Source organism: Heterocephalus glaber, unplaced genomic scaffold (assembly GCF_053883595.1).
Source record: "Heterocephalus glaber isolate CG9 unplaced genomic scaffold, H.glaber_assembly_v1.0 deba00001610, whole genome shotgun sequence".
NCBI classification, from domain to species: Eukaryota; Metazoa; Chordata; class Mammalia; order Rodentia; family Bathyergidae; genus Heterocephalus; species Heterocephalus glaber.
The window spans coordinates 11949235-11956027 of NW_028258381.1; the positions used below are offsets into that span (position 1 = coordinate 11949235).

General features: G+C 46.6%; 1 long non-coding RNA gene across 2 annotated transcripts; it reads left to right on the forward strand.

The window, feature by feature from the left end:
* Positions 1–2438: 2438 nt before the first annotated feature.
* On the forward strand, positions 2439–5411 carry LOC110348196 (uncharacterized). 2 transcript variants are annotated; one of them, XR_002393205.2, is made up of 5 exons: positions 2439–2583; positions 3112–3311; positions 4038–4231; positions 4587–4786; positions 4936–5411. It is a non-coding gene; the product is annotated as an uncharacterized LOC110348196 (long non-coding RNA). The 2 variants fall into 2 exon arrangements; XR_002393204.2 differs by lacking the exon at positions 4936–5411 and having other exon boundaries at positions 2444–2583; positions 4587–4900.
* Positions 5412–6793: the final 1382 nt, after the last annotated feature.

The window sequence follows — 6793 nt, forward strand, 5'->3', positions numbered from 1 at the left end:
ACAAGTTTTTCCAAGCATTAAATGGCAACATAAGCAAAATGTGGATCAGACCCATTCTTCATATATCGTAAGATGATTGATATGCTCAAAACCTGCAAATTCGTATCCATCAAGCTCCTGCATGATGTCATTATCATCTGGGGTGAGCCGGACAGGTTCATTAGTAAATTCAGGATCAATGTTGTCCAAGCTGAATCCCTCAGAGATATTTGGTTTGTAGGGGGGCACCACCTGCTTTCGCTCCATCATGTCCCAGTCCACATTTTTAAAGAATGGATGCTCCTGAACATTAGCAAAACCCCTGTGAGGATGACAACCCAGTCATTCTTTTGGGTCCCTGTTCAGAAAATTCTCCAGGACACTTGGCACTTTTACAGACAGACAACGAAGTATGAAAATGTCTCTTTCCAAAATTACTTGCAAGAGATTCTCTATTGAGTCTCTATAAAGATTATCAGAGGACTCATCAAGATGGACTGGAGAGTCTCTGATCAGCATCTCATACATCAGTACTCCAAGAGCCCACCAGTCCACACTGAAACTGTGATCTTCCCCTCTTATAATTTCTGGAGCCACAAAATGAGGAGTGCCACAGAAAGTGCGGGTCGTGTCTCCTGGCTGTAAGCCTTCCTTACACAAGCAATAATCGGTGAGTTTAATGTGGCCTTCTGAGTCCAGTAATACATTTTCCAATTTTAAATTTCTGTGAAGTATTCCTTGCTGATGAAGACAGTTGCATGCTAAACTGATTTCTGCAAAGAAAAACCTGGCATGTTCTTCAGGAAGCATTCTTTGTTGCTGCATATGAAACACCAGACCTCCACCATTTACATAGTCTAGAACAAGGAACAGTCTGCTTTCTGTCTGGAAGCAAGAATGCAGTCCAACAAGAAAAGGACAATTGGATGCCTGCTGTAAAACACGCTTCTCTCTCTGTACCTGATCAATGTTGACACACTCTTTTTTCACTGTTTTCATTGCATACATACAATTTGATTTTTTCAGTTGGACTAACAGTACTTTCCCATAACTTCCCCTGCCAATCACTTGGAGCAAATCAAAGTCCTCAAGACCTAGACCAGATGAAGTTTTGCCACTTTCCCTGTTGTTCCCTGCCTCATTCTCTTCATCAACTTGTTCTAAAGCCTCATGAGTTGAAAGGTTATGTGGGATCGCTGAGTGTGCAGGGTCTGAAGCCATGGATGATGGATCTACTGGCACCATGGTCTCTGATGGTAAAGAATGCTGCCCACATTCAATTGTGACAAGTTTGTGGCATTTCTTGTGCACCAAGAGTTTACAGTTGGTGCACTTATACACCTGAAGGCCAAGTCCCCCTACACAGTCTGTGCAGATAGCACAGCGAGCTCACCTGCTGAAGCATTTGGCCTGAAAAGCACAGCCATTTGCACAATACAGCTTTCGCCACAGCAGCTTGCGGCTCTGTGGTGGATGGATTTCTCTTTTCTTGGACAAGGCACTTTAGGATGTTCTGGTATACAAGGCGATGAATGAATTAAGAGTTCAGAATCCTCCTTTAGCTCAGAAAGCCTAATGGCCTCTTCTAACTCCAACTGAGGTGACACAGTATATGGGTCTCCTTCCTCTTCTACTCTGCATGTGGTGAAATCTGTTTATCGTCCAAACACCACACATCTCGATCTTTATCACACAGGCCCTCAAAGTGGATGGAATTCTCAAGAGAACTTGTCATGATGTCTCTTCCCAAAATCAGGGCCGATCAGGTAGAGGTGTGGGTGGTGGAGGTGCCTGAGAAGAAGGGACCATAGACGGGTTGGCTGCCCAGGGAAACAGGCAGACCAGGCTCAGAGAACAAGAGTGGCCTGATTGCCTGCAGGGACCACGCTGGCCGGGATTCTGCAAGGCTCTCTGTGAAGTTGTTTCCAATAGTGCCGGCCAGGCCTGGGTGGATGTACACTGGGCTTCTCAGTGTCTCTTGGGGGCCGGTGGCTGTGACTTTGGTCTCCTCCCTGGACTTTGACTCTCTAGGTTTCCTATGCCTGGCTCTGGGGAGGCCTTCCCAGAGCTACTGGGTGTTTCTGGGCCTGGTGATACTTGCCCCACGCTCTTCCCAGTTTCTGTGCCTTTGGTATTTGGGCTTAGGGAGCCTTCACCGGGGTACCTTGATTGTGGTAGGTCACTGTTGGTCACTCCCGGGGAGAACTTCCCTGGGGTGTTGTGTGACAGTCATGCAGCTGCTACAGCATAGCCTGCAGTGTCTGGATGGAGTCAGCCGTCTTCTCAATCCTTCACAGATACTTTCTCTGCCTGGGGTCCTGAGGCTGCGGCCTCTCACAGTGGAGAAACAGCTCAGCATGTTCACTGTTGACCGTCTCCGCCCAAGTGAGGTCGTGAGACAGCTGTTACTAAATTGTGATGCCCGTTAGCAAGGGTTCCAAGTTCTGTTTGGAGATGTTGCCAAGGAAGTGAGCTCATGTCCTGGGGTTCCATAACCTGAGTCTCCATGTGACAGAAAAGCCTATGGCCCAAACTGGTTGGGCTGGACTCTACCATGTGATCTTACCTCAGCTGTCCAGAGTGCTAGGATGACAGCCTAATTCAGTGTGTTTTAAGAATATCTTCGTGATCTTCTCCTCTTTTACTTTTTTATATTCTTGAAGGAATTACAGGGCTTGTGACCTTGCAGGCAGAGTACACTCTGAATTTCTCCAGTTCTTCACGGTGATCTGGGCCAAGCCGCAGCCTCCCGGGCCCTGAGGGTCCGGCCCCCGTCCCACCACCCACCTGGCGCAGCCCAGCCAGCCTCAGACATGCGGCCTGGGAGGGAGTTCGGCTGGGGCTGGGCTCAGGTGCCGAGCTGAGGCGCCACCATGGCCAGGGTCCCCAGTGCAAGGATATTTCAGTCCAGGTGCTGGCGGTGCCTCACAGCCTTACATCCATGCATCCTGTGTGAAAACTCTTCCTTTCAGGCACTCAACAATAGTAATGCTGTTATTGGCTCATTAAAAAAGAAAAAAAACAAGCCCAGACCATTTCTTCATTTTGTAGTCAGCAACTCAAGATGTCCAGAAAGAATGTTTCTGTCTACCAAGAATATTTCACTTAAAAAACAAACTCAATCTTTTGCAGAGGAGCCAGAGAAGCTCGGTGTTGCTGCTGTCTTCAAAGACAACCTAGGGCTCCCACTGCCCTCAGCTTGGTCCACTGGCTCCATGAAGGAGGGTCCAAACCAAATCACCATGGGCTCCCAAACCCTCAGTGAGAGAATAGACCACCACCTCTGTGACTAGTTGATTTTGTCAACATTTGTTTAAGGCACAAGGTCTCAGGTATGGTATCAACTACAGGTGTGTCTTGTTATTCTCATAAAGTCACCACCAGGTAAGACTGTTGTTATACCCGTTTTACTGTTCCGAAAACTGGGGCTCACAGAGTGTAAATAATTTCCTCAAATCACATGGGGAGTAAACATTGGAATTGGGATTTACATCTAGGCAGTCTGAATGCGTAGTCCCCTTCACTCACCAGCTCAACAGGAAACAATTCTGGCCCCATTACCATAATTATTTGTATGGAATATGGCAAAGAAAGTACTGTGACTTCAACTTCTTGGTTAATAAAAGATCTTCCTTTTAACTCCTGCCCAGCTACATGAGGATCTCAGCCCTCCTCCTCTGTGCTTCTGCCTAGGCAGCACCACACTGTTGCAGAGCTGAGAACCTGGGGTCTGACCATTGATTACCAACCCACCTGTTCCACCAGCCCGAGTCTCTAGAAAACAACCATGCTCTAACTCTCAAATCAGGGTTAGGAAAGAACCTAATTTGTGGACTCCCTAGCACTTTCGGCTGGAAAGGTGGTGGAAGGACTGGCAGCTCCAGACTAGGACTTGGACAAGGGAGAGAGGCACAAACCCTGCTGGTCTTTTCTTGCTCTTCGGAAGTGTGGCTTCTGCCCCCATCTCATCTTCTGGCTCTCTCTGTCTTCTTGGACTCTGCTAACCCCTCACAGTACTCTCCCTTTCCCTAATGGCTGACTACTCTTTCTTTTTTTAGATGAACAGGAGTAAGGAGAGAGTCTCATCTAGCTTACTCCCCTCTCCCTTGATCCCATGTCTGATGAGGCTAGAGCTCAAGACTAGACTTCTGGAACTCAAGACATCCATAAAGGAGATTAAGGAGTCTCCAGGGCTTTTCCAGCCAACCGAGTAACACCATCCTTCTTCAGCGATTTTAATGTCTGTCTTCAGGTTAAGCCCTGGGATTTGGGGAGTTGAGGAAAGACTCTGTGAATCCCATCTAAAATTTGTACCTCAGAATATTTATTTTTGTGCACATATTTGATGTGAACCAATATGAGCCAATAAACCAGACTCTATATCTGGCACAAATTTGAGGTTAGGGTTAGGATTTGGGTCAGGGGAGTCACAGAGAACTTAGATTTTGGGGAATCTTCTGTACTCTCCAACTCTGCTACAGGTAAAGCTTTTATTTTTCATGCTTTCCCTCTCAAACCCTGCCATGACTCTGTTTTCTTAAGAGCTGGGAGCCAGTTATTTTTAGGATGTGTGTATTTTGTTTCTGACTTCAAATCTGTTTTTTCAGATTTTGCACTCCTCATTCTCCTCTAGCCAAACCACCAGACAAGATAAGTCCACAGAAACAGCAGTCTCCTTTGCACTCGTTTCTGATGCGTTGTGAGGATGAAGTGATTAGTCACTATCGGAAATAGCCAGAGTAAATCAAATTCACATCCGGTCATGAAGAATTACTTCTTCCGGATTAGGGTTGTAAAGCAGTACTGGGTAATGAAGCCAAACAAATCCTCCTATGAAATTAAATAAAAATCTTGACCAGCCCTGCTTATATCCTAGCTCTGACACTCTCTAAATATGCAATTGCGGACGAGTCCCTTTTCTCTTCAAGTCCCCTGTCCTTTTTCTATAAAATACAGGTGCTCCAGCATTGTGTCATCAAGCATCTGTAACAAGGTCTGGAAAAAGGAGATGCTCCATCTGTGCTAATGTCCTTTATAATTCTCTGTATTAAAAATGGAATATAAACAATCACAGAGTGTAAGCACATCATCATTTTCCAGTATCCTAACCAACCAGCCATCTTTGCTCAAATCCAGAAGTGAGGGAGCTCCCTGATGCTGGGGCTGTCACTTCTAGGCTTACAGGAGGAGGTTTTTTTCTCAGTGAGTGGAGGGGCCAGAGTAGCATTGGGCGTGGGTGGCATACTTGCATTTTGGCCTCCACAAAGTCAGTGTCTGACCATGGCCCGCCAAAAAGCCCTGATGTTCCTTGTTCAAGTGTTCGGTGTGACGTCCACTTCCTTTTCTTATTCCTCCCCAGGTTCGAAAGCCCAGGGTGAGAGAGACTCTGAGATGGCTTCTAGCACCTCTCCCTCCCGGGTTCACATCTTTGAGTGCGGGTTGTGTCTGTGACTGGTCTTGATCCAACAGAATCAGGTGAAGGAGCTGTCACTTCCATGACCACAGGTGGTAGGAGTGTCCCGACTATCTTTAGAGAATCTCTGGTTCACTTAGATGACTGTGCCCAAACTGATTGGCTGTTTACCACCAATCAATAGAGCAGAGCACCTTCAGCACCTGTCTCGGTCTGGTGTGGTCCTTCAAACATGGGCACTGCCGTGTGATACCTATATTTTCCCTGGAGCCACCCAGGCCTGAGCTCTGCCTTCACCACCGTTCTCTCTTTAGCTTCTTCCCTGTCTCCAGGTTGGGTTGCATGGTTGATAGGTGCTCTTGGGGCTGCCTTACTTCAGTACCTGAGAACTCCTGGCACGCCTGTCGACTTGTCACTGCACCTGCTGATTTGTCATTGGGCATCGTTGGGTGTTTCTGGGGCAGCTATGGAGTAGCCGTCCTTGGTCTGATACCCTAGGCTCCCCAGCAGACAACTTGACAGGAAGCCTCCGTGGTCCTGGCCCGACATTGCTCATTCCTGTCCATTTCTTGGTCCTTGTATGGCAGGCTGAGGTGTAAGAGATATCACAGTTATTTCTCTTTCCCCCCAAATAGGTGCAAGATAAAAACCTAGTTACCTGCTTCCTGCTGTTGATTTTCTCCCTGTTGATTTTAATCTTGTTGGCTTTGTCATTGCTTTTTGGGTGGGCTGACATGCTGGCATCCTATCAATCTGCTCATCTTTTCAGTTTTGTCCACTTCAAAAAATGTTGACTGCATGGTCTAAATACTTACCCACATCCAAAATGGGTATTTTGGATAAATGTGGACAGAAGATAGTCTTGTTTTTCAAAATAATTTTAAAATACCAGATTTGTTTTTAACGTGGGGCAAAACAAGTTCAAGTAGAATTTTTAAAACATTTAATAGGAGATCTTGAGAAAAATGTAATCCTCTTGTGCTTAAGGAATGAAATCCAAATGCATCATTTACTTCCTGTTATGGCTCAGATGATTAGGTATTTTAGCCCTTAATCTTGGAAGGAATACCAACTGTGATAGCACACACAAGAAGCAAAGGTATGTGATGACATTTTGTCAAATATGAACCACATTAATCACCCTGGACTCGCCTTTAGCACACTGTAAATCCAAATTGGTGCCGCTCTGGATGGAGAGGTGTAATTCATGCTCTTAAAAGGAAGGAGCGAGGCAGAAATGCTGAGGCATGGGGATGTGTTCTCCTCCTCCCCTTCGGCCTGCAAGCCCCAGTAGAAGAGGCCATGGGCCACACATCAACATGCCCTGAGGACTCCTCGCCTGTCTCAGGGTCTGTGAAGAAGGCTAGCAATTAAGGACATTCCCTTGGCTGGCCCAGACAC